The sequence below is a fragment of the Oncorhynchus mykiss genome, chromosome 11 (assembly GCF_057628025.1).
Source record: "Oncorhynchus mykiss isolate SJ-2025 chromosome 11, ASM5762802v1, whole genome shotgun sequence".
Lineage (NCBI taxonomy): Eukaryota > Metazoa > Chordata > Actinopteri > Salmoniformes > Salmonidae > Oncorhynchus > Oncorhynchus mykiss.
In genome coordinates this window covers 29,337,368-29,364,679 of record NC_143032.1, presented here as the reverse complement: position 1 = coordinate 29,364,679, position 27,312 = coordinate 29,337,368, and the positions used below count along the sequence as shown (strand labels likewise).

Sequence of the window (27,312 nt, the reverse complement as noted above, 5' to 3'; positions counted from 1 at the left end):
TGACGTTGAGACTGGTGTTTTGCGGGTACTATTTAATGAAGCAGCCAGTTGAGAACTTGTGAGGCGTCTGTTTTTCCATCTGTAGAGCATCAACATCAACAAACTACACTGAACAAAAAAAAAGAACACAGACACTGGACAGAGTAACTCTGCCTAGAATGCCATTATTTAAATGGACAAAAAATTTGCTTTTCTTTCTAAAACAAAGACATTTCTATGTGAACCCAAACTTTTGAACCGTTGTGTACATGCAAAAATGCAGATATTATTATTATTTTAAATCAATCTGTCGTCGAGCATGATGGAGGATAAAAACATTGATTATCAAAACTTAAACATATTTAGTTGATGTGACTTCTCATTTAGTTTTGAGTCAGTGCCACATAAACTTTTGACTTTGAGTTCAACTTACTAGAAGTATTGAGTTAAAAATGGCTTTGGGTTTACAGTGTACTTAAAACCCAGAGTGTCTGGTATGTGGATGTGGCCTGAGTCAAAGCCCACAGGGTAAAGATGTGTGTCTAACTGCTGTGACCCTGTGGATAAATTGTGTTTTCTCTATTTGCGCTTCTGAGAGTTGTGGCTGGCGCCTGACCCTTGCTTTCCAAGAATCAATGTTTTATAAGATTACTGAGACATCATGTTTGCCATGCAGGCGTCCTCCAGAGCTATAAAGCCAGCATTTGACCCCATAAACTGTAGCATTGATTAAACATTATGAAATGTTGTGAGTAAGGCACTTATGTTCAGATTTATTTTTCAGAGAAAGAGAGTGAGTAAGAGTTGAAATTGAGGCCAAACTATCCACCAAATTCTGAGTTGTTCTGAGTTGAAAGTAGAAACGGTTCTTGACTGGTAACAAGGTGAAAAAGCTTATCCGTTAGTATTCCCCAGACCTTGACCAGGGCCCATTTGGGACGCAGACAGAGGCCTACTGTTGTGCCTACTGTCGGCTGGATTTAGAAGCAAATGTTGACAGGCCTGACCTCTGGGACAGTGTGAGACAACCTGGGTTACCTGCTGATACACTGCACTGTACCTCACAATTCGCTAATCCCTGCTTTGTCTCTCCCAATTTAAACTGCTCAAGAAATCATTGGCATGCAAAGCAGAACAAGATAAGATATTCAAAATGCAAAAATGTAAATAAATAAAGAATAACTTCTGGAGACTATTTATTATTCCTAAACAGCATTAGAAATATTGTGTTTTTAAATAGCTACTGGAGGTACAGTATAACACTTTAAAATATACATTGAGTAATTTCCATCTTTTTACAAATATTGCCTCTCATTAGACAACCCTAGTTTGTGTGTGTGTCTGTTGTCTGTGTTCATCTGTGTGTGGTAAAATAAGTTATTCCCTGTTCATGTCGCTACTGTTAAATAAACAGATCCAGGACATATCAATTTTACGCTTAAATCTTAGCTGCTGTAGAACCCTGAGCCATTTCCTTTCTAGCTGTGGTGGAGGGTAGGAGAACATAATGAACGCCATCGGAATAGAAACATTTTGTGTGGGAGAGAGAACTGAAGCGGAGACCCACATGCCGAAAGAGCAGCTCAAAACATTTGTGATCCGTCTCACTTCGCAGTGGGAGAGTGCCTTGTCTCGTTCCCAGATTATGAAGCAAGCTTCATCAAAAATAAAATATACTGTTGCTTTGTGTACTTTGGGGTTTGTGTGTGTACAGAGCCGCAGTAAACTTGAAACAGGCAAAGAGAAGAGTACTCCTGCTCTCTCATTCATCTGTAGCCAATGTCACTAAGTCCATGGCCTTGGAAGTATACTGTTGCCTCAGCCAAATTACAGACCTGAATGTTGTTGATGTTATCCTTTTTTAATTCACGCAAAAATAATTATCACAAAGATACTTCATTTACATCTATTTGATTATGTGATCAAGTGCAGATATACATAGACCTACTTCTGGTGAATACAGCATCTCCGAATCCAGGGCCAAGAGTGGTTATATGATGTTTGTATGTTGTGTAAAACGAGTAATTCAATTTCATTGAAGAACTTTCCCACAGAACAAGTTCTCAAGGGTTCCTTTTCAGTTTCTATAAGAGCCTCAAAGAGTGTTAACGTGATGGACAAGATCAGCACTCCAAGGTTGCACATATATCAGAGGTCAACACTGCCAGCCAATGGTAGACAATGAAAGCTGAAGGAAATGTAGGTTTTCTGGAGAGGGGGGTGGTTCTTATGTGCTGGAGAGCACCGTGACTGAGTAAATGAAAGAGAGAGAAAGAGGCAGAAAGATTGTTTTGTCTTCATTGTGTCAGTATATCAAGTCCTTCTGTGTCCAGTGTCTATTCTGATCAGATAGTCCATGTTACTGTCTGTGGACTGTCACCCTCTGGGACAGATGAGCTACACAGGTGTCCCTAAAGGTCACCTCTTCCTTGAGTGAATGGCAACAGCACAGATGGCAGGTCTGCAATTCCCTTAAAGCTTCTGGCTAAAGTCTTCTCAGTCATTGAACCATTGCTAGGGAATATTTGTCATTTCATGTGTCATCGAATGCTATTGAACTAGTTAAATGTACTTGGAAAACCATGACTAGAGTGGCTATTCTTTAGTGTGACGCTTGCAATTACAGTAATGTCTTGTGATTAACATCCTCTGAATAACTAGCCAATAACTAGCTCTTTATACCCTTCAATGTTCATGTAGATTTGGTAGACAGAGACAGAATCTGACCGGGACTGCTGGCTGGGACTGTAGTGGTAACAGGAAATTATTATAATTGGACCCTTAGATTTCATAATCCTATCACTGTAGGTTTACAATTGCAATCTGATGCCAAAACTATTGCATGTTCATTTCTTATATTCCCTATATTGATTTAATTCTGTTGTTGGTGTAGGAAATAGTATTATTACGGAACTGTAGGTATGTGCACTGCACAGTAATTAATGAATGAATGAATTCATTCATTCAACAGACCAGCTGTTTTGAAGATGTTGTAAAATAAAGTGTACAGAAACGGCTTGTTTTTGTGTAAGAAAATGGATGACTAAAGTGTTGTTATATTGGATCAGATAATAACAGAAGATAGGAGTTAAGGGGTTATGCAATAGCCGAATCAGAATCAATGACCATTTCATAGTGGTTTGGTTGAGTTTCGTGTAAAGTTTCAATACCAATGAAACTGTTGCTGTGCCATTCAGAGAAAATACCATGTAAGTGTTCAAACTACGAGGCAGAGGGAGAATAATCAGCAAATAATCGGGCCTAGAAAACAGTGTGAAAACTGTATCAAAGTATTATATGTCAGTGTGTTTCAAATCGATTCTGAACCCATTTATCTAAGGTAGCTGTTAAGAAAACGACAGATGATAAACCTACATGTTGAAAGGTATGGACTAAATGCTCCAGATAGGATCTATCATAGGTTCGAGACGTCATCAGACATCCAGTCTCGCATTAAGCTTTTATTACGGATGATTCAATGGCATTGTGGTTAGTGTTCCTCAATGCCCCCATCACTTAGATTGAATCTGCAGTCAAACCACATGGACCCAGTATTGATTGCCGTAAAGATTCAAAGGGCACAGTGAGTCACTGGCAGCCATTCCATCATTGCATGATAATAAACAAACATACCATTTGTATTATAATTGAATGTGATGAATTGCACATTTTCACAGTGTCAATAGTGATGGAGGGAAACATTGATCTACAATTGATCATGATCCTTATTCGGCTTTTGTTTTGAGGTCAAAGAGATATTCTGAGAATCAGAATATGATGTAACTCACTAGCTAAGCAATGACGAGAAGTACAATGAGTGGAATGTTAGCTAAACAGACTGGTACCCAGGCTAGCAACAGTGGGATTCCACAGAAATATATGTTTGTCGTGATGTGACAAATAAAAGCATGTCCTACAAGCTTTGTGCATCCTGCAAGGTTACCCAACAGCACCATTCCTCAAGTAGCTTGAATACCATGGCAACTATCCTTGGGCGGTTCAATCGAGTTCCTTATGTGTAATTTGGCAGAGTGACATAAACAGCACAATCCATTTCTTTAATCGTCCATCCATGCTGAAAAAATATGATAGCAAGATCCTTTTTTTATTTTTAAATTTTCCCTGATTGCATCTCAACCCTATTCATTATATAGCAGAGGTGTGGACTCGAGTCACGTGACATGAACTCGAGTCAGACTCGACTTTAACACCAATTACTTGTGACTTAACTTGGACTTGAGCCTTTTGACTCGAACTGACTTGATACCCTCCCCAAGCCCAATATTAAAAATGATGCTATTAAAAAAGCATAAACTCTTCATTTAACGGATTACAGTTTGAATCGGACAGCAGCCAATCAAATTGTGCCAGCTGGGAAAAAGATGCGCGTGGTAGTGCAGTGGAATGTCAGCGGGTGAATTCAGATGGAGCCCTTGGAAAGATGATACCCCAAATTATTATTTTCAGATATAAAGACTACGCTGTTAAAAACATGCGGGAAGAAAATTACAGATGGAGGCGTAACAACTTCCAACTTCGTTCGACATTTGAAGCTGCACAAAGAACGGTAAGTCGTGGCTAATATAGCTGACAGCTAACGTTATATAATGTATAACTTTGCTAGTGTAGCATGTAGGTTTATGTAACGTTAAATCAATTATCCTCCACACAGTCAGTCAGTGCGGGAACGTAATCATTGCACCCAAGATTGAGCTACAACTGGCTAGGCAGTTGGTAGCCTAAATCCTGCCTGATGTTAAGGCTGTTCATAAAACCATTGGCATACGTTAGCCTACTGTAACCACACACAGAGAGGGTGTTTGTGTGTGTGTGTGTTAAGGTTGGGCGATTGCGTACAATTCTACATCTCCCAATTGCGCCTCATAGCGATCCTCGATAGTTGATCGCTATGGGGGGGATTCTCTCTCATGGCCACCATGTATTTCCATGGAAATATATATGTTTATTTGAAAAGTTATAAATATATATAAAAACATTCATGATTTGCATAAATGTAAAATACTAACTATTACTCTTGTTGAAAATATGAAATGGTGAAGAGCACATTATGACCTGTTTAGGAATCGAAACTCAAAGTTTAGGACTTGAGACTTGTCAGTCTTGACTTGAGACTTGACTCAGACTTGCCTGTCTTGACTTGGGACTTGAGTGCTAAGACTGGTGACTTGTAATACAATGACTTGGTCCCACCTGTTATATAGTATACAACTTTTGACCAGCGAGCCATGGCCATGGGCATAAGCAATGCACAATAAATGGAATAGGGTGCCATTTTGGACGCAGACCCTGCCTACCCCAACAATCTAAATCACACATGTCAAACTCATTCCATGGAGGTCTGTGTGTCTGTGGGGTTTTTGCTCCACCCTTGTACTTGAGTGATGAATTAAGGTCACTAATTAGGAAGGAACTCCCCTCACTTGGTTGTGTAGTTCTTAATTGACAGGAAAAAAATAAAAACCCGCAGACACTCGGCCCTCCTTGGAATGAGTTTGACAACCCTGATCTAAATGAAACCCATCACTCTCTGACCGTCATGTGTGATAGTCATCACTATTGATTGGGACCAGTAGTGTTATTGCATGTAACCTGCAGTGGTTAGAGTGGGACCTGTTCTGAGGTCTCATTTATAAATCGTGCGTAAGTACAAAATAGACCCCAAAACATACGTGCACCAGTTTTCACGTGAAAATTGGCATTTATAAAAAACGGAACTTGATGTGAAAATGTGCTCACCTTCCTGCAAACTTTAGACCATGCGTATGCACAGTTTCTAGTGATTGAAGGATTGCATCTCAAGCAGACAAGTAGATTACTATTTTGTGCAAACAGGGGGTATGATGGACACAATTATTCATAACAATAATAAAAAAAATTGCCGTTAGTGAAAAGAGAGAATCTATTTAGCTTATTTTGCATTTTAAAATAACTAGAAATTGGCATCTATTTCCTAAGCTATTATTTATTTCATTTCCATGATCATTACATAATTAATTCCTCACTTTTTCTGTGATGGTGTCATACTCATGAGGTAGCATAGGCCTACAACAAGGATACCATTCGTTCCATCTCTCGTTTATTGTACCCACTTCACAGTCGTCAACAGATAAGCTATTTCAAGTATTTAGCTCTGGGCCATCGGATTCAGAGCGTAGTTTATTTAAAATGGAACAGACGGTTGTAGGTTGCTTCTGTAGCTTACATCTCAATACTGTAATAAAAACATTCTCAAGTAGGCAATATCTCATTTATACACACAAGACATATTTTCATAGCCATTACATAATACATTCTTCACCTTTTCTGGCGATGATGGATTCATTTTCCCGAGGTAGCCATAGCTTACAACAAATTACTTCTTATTCTTCTATGGTATAATGGCATTCGTAACAATTAAATGTGCATTCCGCCACCTACAGTGCGGGTGGATAATAAGGATCCCAAAAAAGGAAAATATTTGGATAAATGTTTGGTAAAAATAAATAAAATATCACACAAACTATCAAAAAAATGAAATGAACTAAACAGAATCAATCTGCTTTTCTGTAAAAACACATTTTAAATCAGGTCCCAACACATGCTCAGAAGCCTTCTGTGAGGGCTGGACATTTACTAGCGGCAAAAGTCCTTACTGTTTCTGCTGTAAAGTTTTGGAGCCCCAACAACTTCTCGGCTGCAGATATAATGCAGCTTCTTGGACTTCTTAGACACTTGTGCTGTACAATTAATCACGGTGGCTACAACACAAAATCCAACTTCTTTACCCTAGCAACAGATTGCAATGTATTCACACTGTTGCCTCTTGCCCCTTCGATTCTTCACAGGAGATCTGCTGCACAGCCCTGATCCTTGACACCTCAACTTCCTTCACCCTTAACAGGGCACTCAAGGAAGTCCGGAGTATGTTACAAACATTTTCCATTCACAGATTCTTCAATATCATACTTCTACTGTCTGCAAACATTTGACACTTTTACAATTTCCACACTGTAATGTTTTGGACACAAATGCTTTCACCGCATATCTCACGTATCCAAGCTTCACATATTCAGGTAGTCTCCTCAAACAACAGTAATGTCAACAGGCTTTTCTCATTGGTTCCATTTACCATACTGGACAGGTGACGTGCATTGACCACTCCTGGGATTTTCTGACTAAGGTACTCATCATCTACAGTACCAGTCAAAGTTAGAATACACCTACTCATTCAAGGGTTTTTCTTTATTTTGACTGTTTTCTACATTGTAGAATAATAGTGAAGACATCAAACCTATGAAATAACACATATGGATTCCTGTCATAACCACTAAAGTGTTAAACAAATCAAAATACACTTTATATTTAAGATTCTTCTATGAAAACACCCTTTGCCTTGACAGCTTTGCACACGCTTGGTGTTCTCTCAAACATCTTCATGAGGTAGTCACCTGGAATGCATTTCAATTAACAGGTGTGCCTTGTTAAAAGTTCATTTGTGGAATTTCGTTCCTTCTTAATGCGTTTGAGCCAATCAGCTGTGTTGTGACAAGGTAAGGGTGGTATACAGAAGATAGCCATATTTAGTAAAATACCAATTCCATATTATGGCAAGAACAGCTGAAATAAGAAAAGAGAAATGACAGTCCATCATTATTTGAAGACATGAATGTCAGTCAATCCAGAACATTTCAAGAACTTTCAAAGTTTCTTCAAGTGCAGATGCAAAAATCATCAAGCGCTATGATGAAACTGGCTCTCATGAGGACCGCCACAGGAAAGGAAAACCCAGTTACCGCTGCTGCAGAGGATAAGTTAATTAGAGTTAACAGCCTCAGAAATTTCAGACCAAATAAATGCTTCACAGAGTTCAAGTAACAGACACATCTCAACATCAACTGTTCAGAGGAGACTGTGTGAATCAGGCCTTCAAAGAAACCCCTACTAAAGGACACCAAAAAAGCAAGCAGAGACTTGCTTGGGCAAAGAAACACGAGCAATGGACATTAGACCGGTGGACATCTGTCCTTTGGTAAGGATGAGCCCAAATGTGAGATTTTTGGAAGGTGAACAGATAATCTCCGCATGTGTGGTTCCCACCGTGAAGAATGGAGTGGGAGGTGTGATGGTGTGGAGGTGCTTTGCATGTGACTCTGTCAGTGATTGATTTAGAATTCAAGGCACACGTAACCAGAATGGGTACCATAGCATTCTGCAGCGATACGCCATCCCATCTGGTTTGCACTTAGTGGGACTATCATTTGTTTTTCAACAGGACAATGACCCAACACACCTCCATGCTGTGTAAGGGCTATTTGACCAAGAAGGAGAGTGATGGAGTGCCGCATCAGATGACCTTGCCTCCACAATCACACGACCTCAATGCAATTGAGATGGTTTGGGATGAGTTGGACCGCAGAGTGAAGTAAAGGCAGCCAACAAATGCACAGCGTACACTGCCGTTCAAAAGTTTGGGGACACTTAGAAATGTCTTTGTTTTTGAAAGAAAAGTAAATTTTTTGTCGATTAAAATAACATAAAATTGATCAGAAATACAGTGTAGACATTGTTAATGTTGTAAATGACTACTGTAGCTAGAAACGTCAGATTTTTAATGGAATATCTATATAGGTGTACAGAGGCTCATTATCAGCAACCATCACTCCTGTGTTCCAATGTCACATTGTGTTAGCTAATCCAAGTTTATCATTTTTAAACTGTTGACTGATTAAAAAAGCAATAAAACTGTCCGCTTTTAGACTAGTTGAGTATCAGCATTTGGGTTCGATTACAGGCTCAAAATGGACAGAAACATATCATTTTCTGTTGAAACTCGTCAGTCTGTTCTTGTTCTGAGAAATGAAGACTATTCCATGCAAGACATTTCTAAGAAACTGAAGATCTTGTACAAAGCTGTGTGCTCCTCCCTTCACAGAACAGTTCAAACTGTCTCTCTCCAGAATAGAAAGAAGAGAGAGACATCCGGGTGTACAACTGAGCAAAAGGACAAGTACATTAGAGTGTCTAGTTTGAGAAACAGACGCCTCAGAAGTCCTCAACTGGCAGCTTCATTAAATAGTACCGCATAACACCAGTCTCAATGTCAACAGTGAAGAGGCGACTCCAGGATGCTGGCCTTCTAGGCAGAGTTCCTCTGTCCAGTGTCTGTGTTATTTAGCTCATGTTCATCTTTTCTTTTTATTGGCCAGTCTGAGATTCGTCTTTTTCTTTGCAACTCTGCCTAGAAGGCCAGCGTCCCGGAGTCGCCTCTTCGCTGTTGATGTTGAGACTGGTGTTTTGCCGGAACTATTTAATGAAGCAGCCAGTTGAAAGCTTGTGAGGCGTCAGATGTTCTATCTGTAGAGCATCTACAGCATCTACATGGTCATAATATCAACAAACTACACTGAACAAAAATATTAACGCAACATCTAAAGTGTTGGTCTAATGTTTCATGAGCTGAAAAGAAAGATCCTAGAAATGTTCCATTCACACAAAAAGCTTATTTCTCTCAAATGTTTTGCACAAATTTGTTTCCATCCCTTTTAGTGAGCATTTCTCCTTCGTCAAAATAATCCATCCACCTGATAGGTGTGGCATATCAAGAAGCTGATTAAACAGCATGATCATTACACAGGTGCACCTTGTGCTGGGGGACAGGAAAATGTCACTCTTGAAGAGGAGTGGGACAACATGCCACAGGCCACAATTAACCGCCTGATCAACTTTATGTGTCGCGCTGCATGAGGCGAATGGTGGTCACACCAGATACTGACTAGTTTACTGATCAACACTTCTACCTTTTTAAGGTATCTGTGACCAACAGATGCATATCTGTATTCCCAGTCATGTGAAATTCATAGATTAGGGCCTAATGAATTTATTTCAATTGACTGATTTCCTTATATCAACTTTAACTAAGTAACATTTTTGAAATTGTTGCAAGTTGCATTTACATTTTTGTTCAGTATATCTGTTGATAAACAAATGCTTGCTAATGTTACGGTTACGGTAAGTGTTAAGGTTAGGGTTAGGATAAAGGTTAAGGTTGGGATTAGAGCTAGGGTTAGTAGATAGATAGTTGAAATGTTACCGATAGTCTGTAGAGCACCTACAGATGGACTATCCCAATAAAGTGTTACCAAAAAAATTGAAAGTATATATATATATATATATATATATATATATATATATATATATATATGGATTTTATTTTTTATTTTTTTAATCTACCCCAGGGACACAGAAAATTCTGTAGTTGCAGAATCTCCCTTATGTGATTGTTCTGGTATTAGATCTTGAGTATTGATCTGAACACACAAGACCACTCACATCTCCCAGTGGCTCCAAAAGTCTAGTATTAACTCCCTGATGGCTGCCAATGACCATAAATCTCCCATATCCTAATGCTCTACTGTCAAACCCTTCCCTATAAACCACTTTTTTTAGTTATTTCTGATTGTCCATTATTAAGATTACAGCCTATTCACTATATGTTTTAGGGTGGAAGTAACGTTAAGGTTTTCAATTTGGCTCAGTCTATGAAATACATCCAGATTCACTTTTTGTAACATTAAAAAAAATGAATTCAGGAGTGGCAGATTTTGCAAGTCTCCCTTGATTGGATTTTAACAAATGGAAGGGAAAGAAAGGAAAAAAGAGGCAAAAGAGAAAAAACGACATTGTTATTCCTCAGCATATAGGCTAGAGTAACTCTGATCAAGGTTAGCGTAGCATTAATGAGAGGGAATAATGGTGTCCTGCTGTGTAAAGCCTTAAGGTAGAATGAGAACGTGCGAGCCTGACTGATTATTGCACATTAGAGAGATATTCAAGGTCAATGCAGAACATGAATGGAACCTCCTTTATAACTAAAGGAATGTCCTGTATTGCACAAGTTCAGACTCTTGTGCTATATGTGAACTGAATTAATAGATAGCAAAACTGAACCAATCATTACCCATCAATATCTTAAAATGGCCTTTAAAATGTATTAATGAAACCAGCAAGTTTAATATTTAATATTGGATTACGTTCAATCATTCCACATTCCATTTTAGATGTAGTAATCCAGTTCTGATAATAAACAAGCTACGTTTAGTTTTTTTGGTTCTGTTATTAGACAAAAATATTAGTAGTAAACAAATGATTATTTTTTAGAAGAGAAATGTGATTATTTCCATACTTTCACGAGATTCGTATTCCTTACTTGACCAACTTCTATTATTGTATCTCTTGTTTTCATTAAAACCAGTGTTCTATCCTTCATTGGAATTGCAGTCAGTCTATTAAGACATATCACACTTGACTTGACTGTTGATGCATCCAAAAAGGAGCCCTATTCCCTCTATAGTGCACTACTTTTGACCAGTGATGGCAGTGCTTTTTATGTTGTTTTTCTCTTGTTATTGACCCTGAGCAGGATAACCTATTCCTTTCCTTTGGCTTAAAAAAACAGGGGTAGGCCTATCATGCTGATCAGAACAAATCAATTGATGCAGTGAGCAGTGTTGTAGTAAATTTCGCAAGCAGATTTGGTGAACACAAAGCAACTCAAACAACGGATCAATAATATAACTTTTATATATATATATATATATATATATATATATATACATTTCCCATTTGGCATGTCTCTTGTGCTGCAGTTTACTGACTGATGTGTTGACATGACAACCGCTTCAGTTGTGAACGACCCTTCCCCACCTTTTGTTCCATGCTGGCTGAAGACCTAGCTAGTCAGTTACTAGCTAACACCAGAGACATTTAAATATCTTTGTCAATCATTTCGGTTACCTAGAAGTAAAATAATTGCCAAAGTTGTCACTTCCGTTTAACTTCTGGGGGGAATAACATTAACAATTGTGATGACTTGTGTGAAGGAAGTGAAGTCTCCTCCCTCACAAAAAGAAACTCGGCCAAATCCCTCCCTTCCGCCGCGTGTGGTCACGCACAAAGCAGATTAAGGATGTTTTCAACACAGCTATTTTGAATCTTAGCAGTGTCGTTTAAGACACTGCCACAGTTATGCCAAAACAAATCACTGGCAAAGGATACGTTTTATCATGCTCGCCAACTGGCTATGGCAAAAGTTTAATATATCAAGCGATGTATGGAGAAAAATTATTCAAACAACCGTGTTCAGCAAGCAGTTGATAGGATTTGCCCTGGACTAAGTGCACACTACATTTCAGACGAGCTAAGTGACAACCTTATTGAAGTATCAACTCTGCTGCTTAAGTAGGCTACACTTCCTATTTACATCTGTAGGCTACAGCTAGCTAGCTGATGGGATCCAGCTAATGTGAGGTAGCTTATCAACATGCATTGCTTCTAAAATATGCCATGATCCTTCTTGCTTTACATCTGACAGATATTGCTACCATAGGTAGCTAGATAATAATGGCTTACGGTAATTGCAGTTTAGTTAATTAACTAGCTAGCTATGTGTAAAACTGACAGTCTGGCTGTAAAACACAACTTGTTAGCTATCTAGCTAACCAACTACTACTGTAGCTAACCTTTCTTTTCAGGACAACTCAACATTTTTCTTTCCAATTCAGTTTGACTCCTTCTTGTCTATTGCGTTTCTCAGTCTTCTTCTAGGTTCAAAACTTTATGGGTGTAGACAGTCTGGGGTCCTATTTTCAAAAAGCAACCCACTCATTACACAGCCACCCGGTGCAGTGAATGGCTCGGTGTTCAACCGCTGTTCACTGGCACAGCAGCATCGATTTTCTCAAATGTGACCCATTACAGAAAGCTGGGCTTAAGTCGCACGTCACTTCTTCACACTAGTGATGTTACAATTCATACCGGAGGTCTGAGGTATGCGTCAAAATCACTAAGCAGAGTTTACTTCGAAGCAGTTTGCCGACGCTTGTATCACTTTATCAGAAGCACGTGATCAATGATATCTGACACTTAGTTTTGTCGAACAACTACCTGATTGGGTTGGTATTGGTTTCGGTAGAAGACAAAAAGGCTACCCTGCGCACGATGTCATCTATAATAATTTGGCGTTTTTCAAATTATTTTGATCAGAAGGTGTCACTAGTGTACAATGTGTTGATGAAAGCCTAGCGTCATGAACATATTTTCGACACAATTGGTTGAGAATGCTCAATGCTTCAGGAAGCTTAATTTCCTCATCACTATTTCACAGGAGAGGCAATTGAACGTATTTTTTAAAATCAAAGTGTGAACTTAATATAATAAACATGTGCCTTAATAACAAACGTGTATGTAATCTGTAAATATAAATAAAATGTGAAATCACAAAGCTGTTTAGACATGGAGAAAATATAGAATCTTGCCTAGTCATGATTGGTTGAAACAACGAGGGGGGTGGGACATTCACAAGAAAGAGAGTCCATTCTGTCACTAAAGGCTTCTCTGTCAAATGGTACATCCTGCTCTCTGCTACCGCAGATATTTTAAAGATCTGTTGGATTTACTCATATTTTCATCATGGACAACATGCAAAGTGTAGCTACAGCTTTCAATACCAGTGTTGTTCTGAAGACAGCTCTGTCTTCTGTGGCTAAAGCAGTCTGGACTGGTTGAAGCCAAGTGGCATGGGAAGGATTATTTTGAAAGGGTTCCAGTCTGCCGTGAATCATTATAATCTGTACACCGGTAAGAGTTTATAGTTAAAATTCCAAGATGTACATTACAGTTGAAGTCGGAAGTTTACATACACCTTAGCCAATTACATTTAAACTCAGTTTTTCACAATTCCTGACATTTAATACTAGTAAACATTCCCTGTCTTAGGTCAGTTAGCATACCACTTTATTTTAAGAATGTGAAATGTCAGAATAATAGTAGAGAGAATAATTTTTCAGCATTTTTTCTTTCATCACATTCCCAGTGGGTCAGAAGTTTGCATACACTCAATTAGCATTTGGTAGGATTGCCATTAACTTGTTTAACTTGGGGCAAACGTTTCTGGTAGTTGGGTGAATTTGAGCCCATTCCTCCTGACAGAGCTGATGTAACTGAGTCAGGTTTGTAGGCCTCCTTACTTGCATATGCTTTTTCAGTTGTCTGCCCACAAATTTTCTATGGGATTGAGGTCAGGACTTTGTGATTGCTACTCCAATACCTTGACTTAGTGGTGTTTAAGCCATTTTGCCACAACTTTGGAAGTATGCTTGGGGTCATTGTCCATTTGTAAGACCCACTTGCGACCAAGCTTTAACTTCCTGACTGATGTCTTGAGCTGTTGCTTCAATATATCCACATAATTTTCCTACCACATGATGCCATCTATTTTGTGATGTGCACCAGTCTCTCCTGCAGCAAAGTACCCACAATATGATGCTGCCACCCCTCGTGCTTCACGGTTGTGATGGTGTTCTTCGGCTTGCAAGTCTCCCCCTTTTTCCTCCAAACACAACGATGGCATTATGCCCCAAAAAAATCTACTTTCGTTTCATCAGACCAGAGGACATTTCTACAAAAAGTATGATCTTTGTCCCCATGTGCAGTTGCAAACCGTACTCTGGCTTTTTTATGGCAGTTTTGGAGCAGTGGCTTCATCCTTACTGAGCGGCCTTTCAGTTTATGTCGATATAGGACTCATTTTACTCTGGATATAGATAGTTTTGTACCTGTTTCCTCCAGAATCTTCACAAAGTCCTTTGCTGTTGTTCTGGGATTGATTTGCACTTTTAGCACCAAAGTAAGTTCATTTCTAGGAGACAGAACACGTCTCCTTCCTGACCAGTATGACGACTGCGTGGTCCCATGGCGTTCATACTTGCATACTATTGTATGTACAGATGAATGTGGTACCTTCAGGCATTTGGAAATTGCTCCGAAAGATGAACAAGACTTGTGGAGGTTTACACATTTGTTCTGAGGTCTTGGCTGATTTATTTTGATTTTCCCATGATGTCAAGCAAAGAGGCACTGAGTTTGAAAGTATGCCTTGAAATACATCCACAGGTACACCTCCAATTGACTCAAATGATGTCAATTAGCCTATCAGAAGCTGATAAAGCCATGACATCATTTTCTGGAATCTTCCAAGCTGTTTAATGGCACAGTCAATTTAGTGTATGTAAACTTCTAACCCACTGGAATTGTGAAACAGTGAATTTTAAGTGAAATAATGTCAACTTAGAGTATGGAAAAATTACTTGTGTCATGCACAAAGTAGATGTCCTAACCGACTTGCCAAAACTATAGTTTGTTAACAAGACATTTGTGGAGTGGTTGAAAAACAAGTTTTAATGTCCCCAGCCTAAGTGTATGTAAACTTCTGACTTCAACTGTATGTTATTGTCTCAACTGTATCAGAAAGTATTTTTTATGTCTAGCTGTTGTTAGCTATAAAGCTAGCTAGCTAGACAGTTGCATACAGGTACCATATAGCTTGCATTGTCCTGCAAGGAGACATTCATTGTTTACAGATGGCTTGTTGTGGAACCAAGCAGTGTTAAGACAGCTAGCTTAGCTGGCCAGTTGCATTCTGCTGTTAATGTTGATTGCTGATGTGTTAAGGCATGCATGACATGATTATAAACTGTTTTATGTTTAACTAGCTGGCTACCGAAAATAGCCACTCTGGTGCGAATACTAATCAAACCCCATGTTACGTTATAGGGAGGCATGCATCGTTGGCTAGCTAACTAACCCCAATGAAATGATAGCTAAATAGCTAGCTAGCTACTGGACTATAGAATCGAGGTTGTATCCTGTGTCTGCATTGCCATTGCATTTTAGTACAGCTGTAGCAGTTAACAGGCTATAACAAACTATAGAACACAAATTAATTAATATTTTAACCTATTTTTATGGAATCTGGCTTTCCGCATAAACCTGCTTTCCGCCATAAATCTGGGATGCAAGCTAGTCACCTTTTTGAATCCAAAATAGGTGGCCTACCTGATTCGTGTACATCCGATGAGAAAAGTTTTGAAGGGGATGGGGGGGGGGGGGCTTTGGATCACTACTGGCTGTAAGCGAACAAGTGACGCGCGTTTGGAGCAATACTGGCTGTATCCAAGGCTCAGCCTTCACATAACAACATAATGCAGTGCAGCACGCTACAGAATAAAGAAGAGACAACCAACATGCTAGTTACAGCACCAGTGTGCGCTCTGGAAAGGCTGCTTGCCAGTTACAGCAGCGCGTCCCTGAACAATAACGAAGAGGTAACGTTAGGTGAGAAGCCTGACCATGGAGACGGGTAAGAAGGTGATGAACCGTACTTCATGAGCTGTAACCGAAAAACAACTGGCATTTGGAAAGTTTGAGGTGAGGAAGAAAGTATTGTGGAACAAGTATTGTTAGCATTGTTAAGTATCTTGCTAGCTGGATCAAATTCTCCGTTAGCTAGCCAGAGAAATGTTGAGCAACGTTAGCCAATTTATCTGATCAAATAATTGAGTTTATGGTGTGAAAATATGGTTGCTAATAAAGTCAGAGAGCTAACGTTGGTTAGCTAACGTTACAACATCAGATGAGCTAACATTAGTAACCTAACCATAGTATTTATTAACTGGTATACGACTCCTTGCGGTTCCTCAAGTTATAATGTGTTAGTTACTTATGGACCCTGGCAATCTGTGTGGAATGTTAACTAGCTAATGAACTAACCACTATCTGTTAGCTAATGTTCTCCCTCTACAGTATGTGGTTCATTTTCAGAATGAGAGAATATGGTGAAAATTAGGCATTGCTTGTTAAACATGTGGATTCAGGGGTCAAGTGTAGCTGCAGCTGGGCCTGGCTTAAGCTGGATGCCACTATAGAGTTGAAAGGAACACCACACACTTTCCCTCTTTATTACTTTTTCAATACAGTGGATAAAAAGGGAGATTGCCAGGTCTAAAAGAGAATAATTATGCCAACAAAGGGTATCATGCTCTGCTGGCACATTGTAGAACAGATGTCCACAGGCAGAAAGTGTACAATGTAATAATGTGCAGTGTAGCCCAAATATATTGTTTTTGATGTGTTGAACTTGACAGTAACACTTGTGTGTGAGTGAGGGGGCATTATAAAAATGTTTACTCAGTGAATGTTATTTTTGCACACATGTAGCCTTGTGCACTTGATCGATGTCTACTATAGTGGCCACTATAAAAGACAAAAAATAGAATGCCTGTTTGTTTAATTCTATTTCTACCTTAAGATGTTATTTCCCAAGTTCAATATGTATATGTGTGTGTGGTCACAAGCGTTCTATTATAAAGGCTGTCATGGCTAACTGCAATATTAGTGTGTTGTTTTTTTCTCAACTTGAGAGTCATTTACAGTAAAGTCTAGCAACAAAATAACATTGGATTGCTTTCTTTACATTTTTTAGCTGTGAGTTAGGTTCACAATAGCCATTTTACACACAGAGACTGATCATGTAGATCATATTATTTCTTGGTAAATTAGTTAACCTGCATTTTCCCCTAGCAGGGATTTTTTTGTTGTTGCATGTTTCAGTGCAAAAAGAAAAGTGTCATCTTTTTTGGCCCTCACCAGTTTGCATCCCCGATCAGTGCAAAGAGATGATCGAGGGTGAACGAGCAACACTTCAGGTATTTTGTCTTTACTTTGACCTCATTGCTTGGACTTAGGAGTCAATGAATGCTATTGCTCATATGCAAGGTTTTAATGTCTTGTCTATTTTTTTGTCTACTTTCCTCCTTTACAGCTTTAGTTGTCTGGAGCCTGGTGTTGTTGTGGCCAAGGAACTTTCACTCAGATGGAACCAGGTTTCAGCTACTGTGCAATGTTGACCCCTTCCTCCCAGAGATGTGAAAGCATCCCCCGGACTGGACACAACCTGGCAAACATATATTTTGGAGAAAATCAGGACTTTTGCAATGAACAGGCCATGGACATTACATGCTCTGCTCCAAAGGGTAGGACAGCAATATGCTCTCAGGCTACTGTAGATTTCTTTGTTCATATCAACACATGACCTGAGCCAAAGTTACTCAAAGGATGTAATAATATAGGCCTAGGTCTAGATATCTTTTGTTTTGCTAAGCCTTCATGTGTTTGTGTGTTTTAAGTTTTCCTAATTGTAGGCAACTACCTTTAGCACTGGAAGTTAATAAAGTACTTTATTGTTGAAATCTTTTCTTGTTTTTTTAAGCAATACCTCTTTAGCATTTGGCCACATTTACATGTGGCCAAAGGTGTGAACGATGCTAAATGTGCGTAAACAAAGAGCAGCACTGTAACTGTTCAATCTTTATTATACAACAATAGGCAATTTAATACTGTAAATGGTTTTCCTAATGGGATAACTTTGTGAGATAATGTTCAGAAAATCAATTTTGGCAATTGTTTGAAACTATTCCTTTTCTAAACATGTTTCCCAATGATGAAAGTAGAGCAAGTGTGATAATCACAGCAAAATGGTTGAATGCCTTTTTTCTCCTAAATTGAATTATTTGTTTATCAACTTCTAAAGCAGTACTACTTCCCCATGTTTCCTCCAACTACAGTGTATGTGTGATATGCCATTTTGAAGCTCTGAGTTTGTACTTCTATCCAAGGTAAAAAATAAAAAAAAATGAGACTGTCACAAATGTTGAACAACAAAAACAAAGTGACATACTCCATCGTATTGATACATTTATGCACTACACATTATTGTTTGAGAGGCGATTACTGTGAAACATTGCATTTAATTCAAATATAAATGTAGAACATCTTTAGTGTTTCCCCGGGGGTACAATAACTACTGCGCAGTTTAACCCCCTAAGGTCGATGTCCGTGCCCCGGCGGAAATCCAATTAGCAAAATAAAAAAATCCCCATATAAATCTGTCAGTTTAAGCTAGAAATATCAGGTTTTTTTTTTTGCATTGGACGTGTCTCAATCTACAGATTCCGCCTATGTCTCCTCACTGTCCGAACAGTGTGGCCAACTGTTATGACCCATCTATGGAAAGGTGACTCTCACGAACATGATGATGTTATCTGTTTTGCTCTACAACTCCCACAAGCTTTTTGGGACTCGTCTGAAGCCTGTAAAGCCGATAATGTCAATAAAAAATTGAATATGTGACCAACTGGCTGTAGCAAAATTTTAACTGGTGTTTTTTAAATTGAATAAAAGTAGAGACACAGAGCTAAAACATGGTATATCATACACTACAATTGAGAAACAATAGGGACATTTATTCTGCTTTGAAATTTGATAAACTTGTATCCCCACTTTTGAGAAAATGCCGCTTGAATGTTTTGGTACACCTACTAGAGAGCTCTTCTTTGTCTACACTCATTCAGCATCGTTCACACCCTCGTAAACCTTATCCCCACCCGTCTCCTTAAGGATTCACGTGAAGCCATGTCTAAACAATAAAATCTTTCAAGACTGAAGGCTGGTTTATACTACGTCTATCGACATGTCTGCATACAGTTGTCATTCATTAATACGGGAAAATAAACTCATTATTTACAAGTTACCCTTTTTCATGTGTGAGTTCCAAATATCTCTGACAGTCGCCCCAGCTTGAGTTTTTTTTTTATGAGCATGATGTCAGAATGCACTCGCTGTTCCTAAACGTGATTGTTACGCAACAGGACAGTTAACCCATGCTGCCTTCTAATTATGCATAGGCTATGTTTCAACTTGTCAATTTCAAATTATTTTCTACAACAGTTTGAATTGAGGTGTGTTCCACTTCCTCAATAATTCACATAAGAAGTAGCCCATTTCAAGTTGAGGCTTTACTGTTTAAGGCTTTACTTAGCCGGATAAACGTTTTTAACGAGAGCCCAAGCACTTCCCCAGTGTTTCAAGTATTCAGACATTTGCGTATTTCTAGTCAGAAAAGTCCTTGCACAAACTTTTTCTCCCTGGCACATTTTCTAGATCGCACCCGCATGGTCTTCATTGTGGTTTTCCTTACAAATAATAACTTTGAACATGTGTGCGATCCTATCAAAGAAAGTGCCTTACTTTCTGTATTGCGTGTTGTCGCTCCTACTACAGCATGCCATATGTATGGAGCGTAATGTATTTACTGTTTAATTCACATTTTCAAATCATGCATTCTGATTTTTGCATAGATTGTAATGTGTGTAAAATACTTTTTTGAAGGTTGTACTGATTATGATGAGCTAATGCAAAGCTATTTGCCAGCTTTGTGGTGCGCCATGTTAGTTGACGTTATACAATGCATTCTGGTTATCTTTGGTCTGTCAGACCAACTCGACAGACTTATGGAGCATGCAAGACAATTGGGAACTCAAATCATGGTCAAATCATGACGTCAATGAGGTTCATGTTGGAAAGTCGGAGCTCTAGAAAGAGGATGATCGTTCAAAGCAATTTTTTCCAATCTGACGATGATCTGTGGGGTGAAAACAACATTTATTTCCTTTGTGATTTGTCATAAACTGTAAACGACTTGTCAAGTTATATACTCTGGTTGTTGTATACACTGTATTACATTGAAGATGTATACATTGAAGATTTGCAATATGCTGAAAAGTGTCCAAACTAAGTAAATATTTGTTAGGCAATGGGAGCAGCTATCTTTGCCTTTGTTTATTTGCATCTTATAGTGGGATTCTGGGATTAGGGAGTTTTGCTTGTCATTAACAAACATTGCTGCCATCCTAAAGAATTCAGCTGCTGTTAGCTTAGCTGACATACATCTCTTTTCTAAACAATAATAACTTTCTCCCTTGTTCTCACCAGATATGTTGTACATAGTAAACAAGTCTAGCTGTTAGGTCGCTAACTTAAGTTTTATTTTTTAGTCAGCGCAACCTGTTATTTAGACTGGTTCATGGAATGTGTTTGGTTGTAGATGTGTGATACTTGGATGATGAAGTTTACATTTATCTTTTACCATAAAAGGTTGAATTGAGCAATAAAGTTCTAAACATTGTTTAGATGCTCTTCAGACAACAATGCTGTTAAGATGCATTTGTTGCATCATAAATTCTGTTGCTACTTTGCCAATCAAATATTTGCGATGGTTCGCTGCGGGGACCACTCATTGATCACAAATATGTGATCGCACACGTCAAAGGGTTAAATAAATTTCATCAGAAATTCACCAGTACTGACACTCACTCCGCAGCGGTTGGGAATGGGTATGGGAGCTGAACACGCAGCAACCCAGACCCCTCTACCGTCGGAGATTACACATGCTGACTATTTAAAAATAATAATTATTCAACTTAAAAAAACAAGTGTCTCATTCAGTCCTAGTTGGGCATTATACACTGAGTATACTAAACATTAGGAACAGCTTCCTAATATTGAGTTGTATAACCCTCCAGTGATGCTGGCCCATGTTGACTCCAATGCGTCCTACAGTTGTCAGGTTGGCTGGATGTCCTTTGGGTGGTGGACCATTGTTGATACACAGGGGAAACTGTTGGTTGTAATTGCCAATTGGGTAACTGTATGATCCTGGGGGCAAGTGCTTATATTATGTAGGCCTAACTCTTTGAGCTCCTTTTAGACAGATTCTATTTGGTTTCTCAGGGGGAACCAGTCTCTAGAGTCTTGCCCTCGACCTGTGTCTATTCAGATAGGACAGGTTAAGGCTGAAATTGAGGCTATTTCTTTTGGGCTATTGCCCATGCATATTTACTAAATCTACTTTTATATTTTGTATGATAAATCTACACTCTGAGCATGTCAACCTGCATTGCCTTCTTCCTGCATTGCCTTCTGATTTCATGCCCTTATGAATACTACAATTCGTCCATTGGACAACCTGATGGTGAAGCGTGATTCATCAGTCCAGAGAAAGTTTTTCCACTGCTCCAGAGTCCAATGGCGGCGAGCTTGACACCACTCCAGCCGACACTTGGCACTGTGCATGGTGATCTTAGGCTTGTGTGCAGCTGCTCAGCCATGGAAACCCATTTCATGAAGCTCCCGACAAAGAGTTATTGTGCTGACATTGCTTCCAGAGGCAGTTTGGAACTCGGTAGGGAGTGTTGCAACCGAGGACAGATGATTTTTACATTGCTACGCGCTTCAGCACTCGGTGGTCCCATTTTGTGAGCTTATGTGGCCTACCACTTTGCAGCTGAGTCCTTTTTGATCCTTGACATTTCCACTTCACAGTAACAACACGTACAGTTGACCAGGGCAGCTCTAGCAGGGCAGAAATTTGATGAACTAACTTGTTGGAAAGGTGGCATCCTATGACGGTACCATTCTACTGCCAATTTTCTTTTGAGATTGCATGGCTGTGTGGTCAATTTTATAAACCTGTCAGCAACGGCTGTGGCTGAAATAGCCAAATCCACTAATATGAAGGGGTGTCCACATACTTTTGTATATACAGTGCCTTCGGGAAGTATTCAGACCCCTTGACCTTTTCCCAATTTTGCTGCGTTTCAGCCTTATTCTAAAATGGATTAAATAAAAATCCTCAGTCATTTACACACAATACCCCATAATGTGAAAGCTAAAACAGGTTTTTAGAGAATGTTCCTAATTTATATATATAAAGTACCTTATTTACACAAGTATTCAGACCCTTTGCCATGAGACTCAAAATTGAGCTCTGGTGTATCCTGTTTCCATTGATCATCTTTGAGTTGTTTCTACAACTGTATTTGAGTCCACCGGTGGCAAATTCAATTGATTGGACATGATTTGGAAAAGCACACACCTGTCTAATTAAGGTCCCACAGTTGACAGTGCATGTCAGAGCAAAAACTAAGCCATGAGGTCGATGTAATTGAACGTAGAGCTCCGAGACAGGATTATGTGGGCACAGATCTGGGGAAGGGTACCAAAACATTTCTGCAGTATTGAAGGTTCCCAAGAACACAATGGCCTCCATCAAATACTCCTCAGCACCCCCCTCAGATGATGCCGCAGGTGAAGAAGCCGGATGTGGTGGTCCTTAGGTGACGTGGTTACATGTGGTCTGTGGTAGTGAGGCCGGTTAGACGCATTGCCAAATTCTGTAAAAATATGTTGGAGGCAGCTTAGAGTAGAGAAATGAATAGCAATTCTTTAGCAACAGCTTTGATGGACAGTCCTGTAGACAGCATGCCAATTTCACGATCTCTCAAAACTTGAGAAATCTGTAACATTGTGTTATGTAACAAAACTGCTCATTTTAAAGTGGCCTTTTATTGTCACTAGCACAAGGTGCACCTGTGTAACGATCATGCTGTTTAATCAGCTTCTTCATATGCCACACCTGTCAGGTGATGGATTATCTAGCCAAAACAGAGATGCTCACTAATAAGGATGTAAACACATTTTTGAAAAAAATATAATTTTTGTGTGTATGGAACATTTTGGGGATTTGTCATTACAGCTCATGAAACATGGGACCAACACTTTACATGTTGCGTTTATATTTTTGTTCAGTTTGTATATATATATACAGTGCATTTGGAAAGTATTCAGACCCCTTCCCTTTTTCCACATTTTGTAACGTTACAGCCTTATTCTAAAATATATTAAATTCATTTTCCCTCATCATTCCACACACAATAGACCATAATGACAAAGTGAAAACAGGTTTTTAGACATTTTTGCAAATGTATAAAAAAAACAGACATACCTTATTTATATAAGTATTCAGACCCTTTGCTATGAGACTCAAAATTGAGCTCAGTTGCATCCTGTTTCCATTGAACATCCTTGAGATGTTTCTACAACTTTATTGAAGTCCACCAGTGAGAATTTCAATTGATTGGACTTTATTTGGAAGGGCACACGTCTGTCTATTATTGTGACTTTACTTTCATTAATCTGATGACTATTTATTTTAATCCACAAACTATGTTTAATTGTTACCAAATTTAAATCAATCATGTAACAATTAACTCATTAGGATTTTGGCACCATGGAAGAAGTTGTTTAAATAGTTCCCATCTCCCGAATTAAACTCGATAACATCCATAAAACAGTCAAAATATTAGTCATAACCTCTTATCATTTCATCATTCTGAACGGTCATAACCTCTTGGATCTGCAAAAACCCCAGCCTTGCTAATTTTTCAGTACTATTCTAATTTATTTAAGGATTTATTTACTAGCTAACTAAATAATAACACAGACTAAACACACACACACACATACTACATGAGTCATGGTCGCTAGTGGAATGACAAAATATTGGGCTTATACACAACGAATGAAGAGAGTTGGGGAGAAGAGAGAGATAGCGAAAAAGGGACACTTATTATGGACACGTTCTATAACTTTTATCCCATTAATCATATACTTTGCACACGAACCGCCACCTGTTTGGAGTAAGAAATCATGAATGTATTCATGTGTGAAATGCCTTCGTTTGTTGTTTATCTCTGTCGGATCAAAGCCTTCTTGAAAAGGGCTTGGTTGGGCCTTTCCTCTGCCCACTTGTACATGCTCTGATTGTCTACCAGAGGTCACAATGTCCATTTTCTTAGTTGTCCAAACTCCATAGGGTGTTTCCTCAGAACTTCTTCTTAGCTGTAACAGTGATTGTCTGAGAGGGGAGTTATCTCCACCTCGTGTGGATAATCCGAGTTTGAACCACTTTACACATGAGGCTGCTGACTGGTGATGTCCTGGTCTGGTAGGTGAAGTAATTTTCCTCACCTTGTGTTGAGGTTAAACATTTCAAACGTCTAGCTCTCTGCCTCACGTCTCCTGGTCTAATGTTAAATTCGTTACCAAGGCTTTTTATGCACTATGCACAAAGGGGACGGCTTCGTCCCCTTAGAAGTTATCTCTTATGACTCCTAAAATCATATTCCTATCTTAAGAAAAACTATTTTCTCATTCTTCATATCATATGCCCAACGTATTAGATGGAAACTTGACAGATAAATACGGTATCCTTTCCAAGTTACAGTATTTTGTCCATACAGTTTTTAATGACATCACAAAATGAAAAAAAATATGACATTAGTTTTCTACATCTCCCCACTGACCATAACATTCTTTATGTTCGAATTATTGTACAATTATCCACTTTTTGGACGTTAAGAGTTTTGGCCTGGCAAAAGTCTCTGGAGAAAAAGGGACATTCCTTTAGCCAATACCGGAGGGTTTGGAGAGAGTCCTCTTCTGCTTAATTTACGACCGGGTGTGGAGGTGTCAAAAACCCGGGTGAGAGAATTCTCTCTGCGGGTGAGAGAATGTCTGTTTATTGTCAGACATTGCCAAGCTGATCTGACCAATTGTGATACTCACAGGACAGTCATGACACTATATAAGGCCCACAGTTGACAGTGCATGTCATAGCAAAAACAAAGCCCTGAGGTTGAAGGAACTCTGTAGAGCTCCTCAGGGCACAGATCTGGGGAAGGGTACCAAAACATTTCTGCAGCATTGAGGGTTCCCAAGAACACAGTGGCCTCCATTGTTCTTGAATGGAAGAAGTTTGGAACCACCAAGACTCTTCCTAAATCTGGCCGCCTAGCCAAACTGAGCAATCGGGGGAGAAAGGCCTTGGTCAGGGAGGTGACCAAGATCCCGATGGTCACTTTGACAGAGTTCCTCTGTGGAGATGGGAGAACCTTCCAGAAGGACAAACATCTCTGCAGCACTCCACCAATCAGGCCATTATGGTAGAGTGGCCAGACAGAAGCCACTCTTCAGTAAAAGGCACATGGAAGGCCACTTGGAGTTTTACAAAAGGCCCCTAAAGGACTCTCAGACCATGAGAAACAAGATGCGCCTTAATGCCAAGCGTCACATCTGGAGGAAACCTGGCACCAACTCTACAGTGAAGCATGGTGGTGGCAGCATCATGCTGTGGGGATGTTTTTCAGTGGCAGGGACTGGGAGACTCATCAGGATAGAGGGAAAGATGAACAGAACAAAATACAGAGAGATCCTTGATGAAAACCTGCTCCAGAGCGCTCAGGACCTAAGACTTGGAGCGACAGTTCAGATTCCAACAGGACAACGACCCTAAGCACACAGCAACGACAACACAGGAGTGGCTTTGGGAGAAGTCTCTGAATGTCCTTGAGTGGCCCAGTCAGTGCCCAGACTTGAACCCGATCAAACATCTCTGGAGTGACCTGAAAATAGCTGTGCAGCGACGCTCCTCATCCATCCTGACAGAGCTTGAGAGGATCTGCAATAAAGAATGGGAGAAACTCCCCAAATACAGTCATGCCAAGCTAGTAGCGTCATATCCAAGAAGACTCAAGGCTGTAATGGCTGCCAAAGGTTCTTCAACAAAGTACTGAGTAAAGGGTCTGAATACTTATGTGATATTTCCGTAAATATTTTGTTTATTTTTTGCAAAAAAAGAATAATTTGAAAACATGTTTTTGCTTTGTCATTATGGGGTATTGTGTGTAGATTGATAAAGGCTGTAACGTAACAAAATGTGGAAACAGTGAATTAGTCTGAATACTTTACGAATGCACTGTATTTCTGTAGAATAGTCTGGAAGCTATTTCTTCTCATTTGTTGGATAATTTGCCCAAGGGTAAAAGTATTTACTGTATTTCCTCCATTGCTGCAGTGAAACAATGGTGTATCGCTCTTTAATGGAAAAATGCAATGTAACCTTGATACTTGTCCAGCACCACATAAATTAGACAAGTTATGGGAGGAAGACACATTCTTTATTCCAGCCCGGTAATGTGTCTCCCTATAGCTCCACTGATGCTGGAGCCCACAGAGTTGGCCATTTGTCTGTGTCCCCAGCATGTCCCACGCACACACCCACCTATACCACAAACCATCAGCTTGAAATGAGATTCAGTCGACTGCATAATCTCTCTGTTCTGCTTAGCTGTGATTAATTGACACAAGTGTTTCTTATGGAGGGGACCAACCACAGCAACACACAACCATCTCACACTACATGAATCCATGAATCCATGGTCACACTCGCTCACTCAGGGTTTGAGCTAACAAAATGGCAGACCAGCTTTGAAGTCAATGGTCAGGGCTTAAACCCCTTAAAGCCCAATGAACAGGCAGTGAGGTGGATGCCCTTGGTTTGAACAAAGTGAGAGTTTGTAATTCGATTTATTTGAAAAACAAAGTGGCCACGTTTAGACACTGGTGTGGTGTCTGAAAGGAAATGCTAAGTGGTTAACATTCATGTATGACTGCAACTAGGTGGTGAACTGACCCACATCAATAAACCACCAATAACCACAATTTAGTTTATATTATAGCCCACCCAGTCATTGCCACCCAGATGCGTGTATCATATGAATGCCGAATGAATTCGAGTCAAAAATTGTCGAAATCCTCCAAAACAACCAAACCATTTAATATACTCTGTAATGCGGTTAATCTAAAAATAGTTTTGAAAACCTCTGATGTACTGTCTCTTTTCAAACATATTTCCTACGTTTCAGAAATGTTTAACTAGTAGTATGCAGATTAAACTCTTTAGTAAATGAGAAACACTTCTGG

At 39.3% G+C, this 27,312-nt stretch overlaps 1 protein-coding gene across 1 annotated transcript in view; it reads left to right on the top strand.

The window, feature by feature from the left end:
- LOC110535563 (cadherin-18) overlaps window positions 1–27,312 on the top strand; it is a 504,366-nt gene that overhangs the window by 242,453 nt on the left and 234,601 nt on the right. The window lies entirely within an intron of this gene.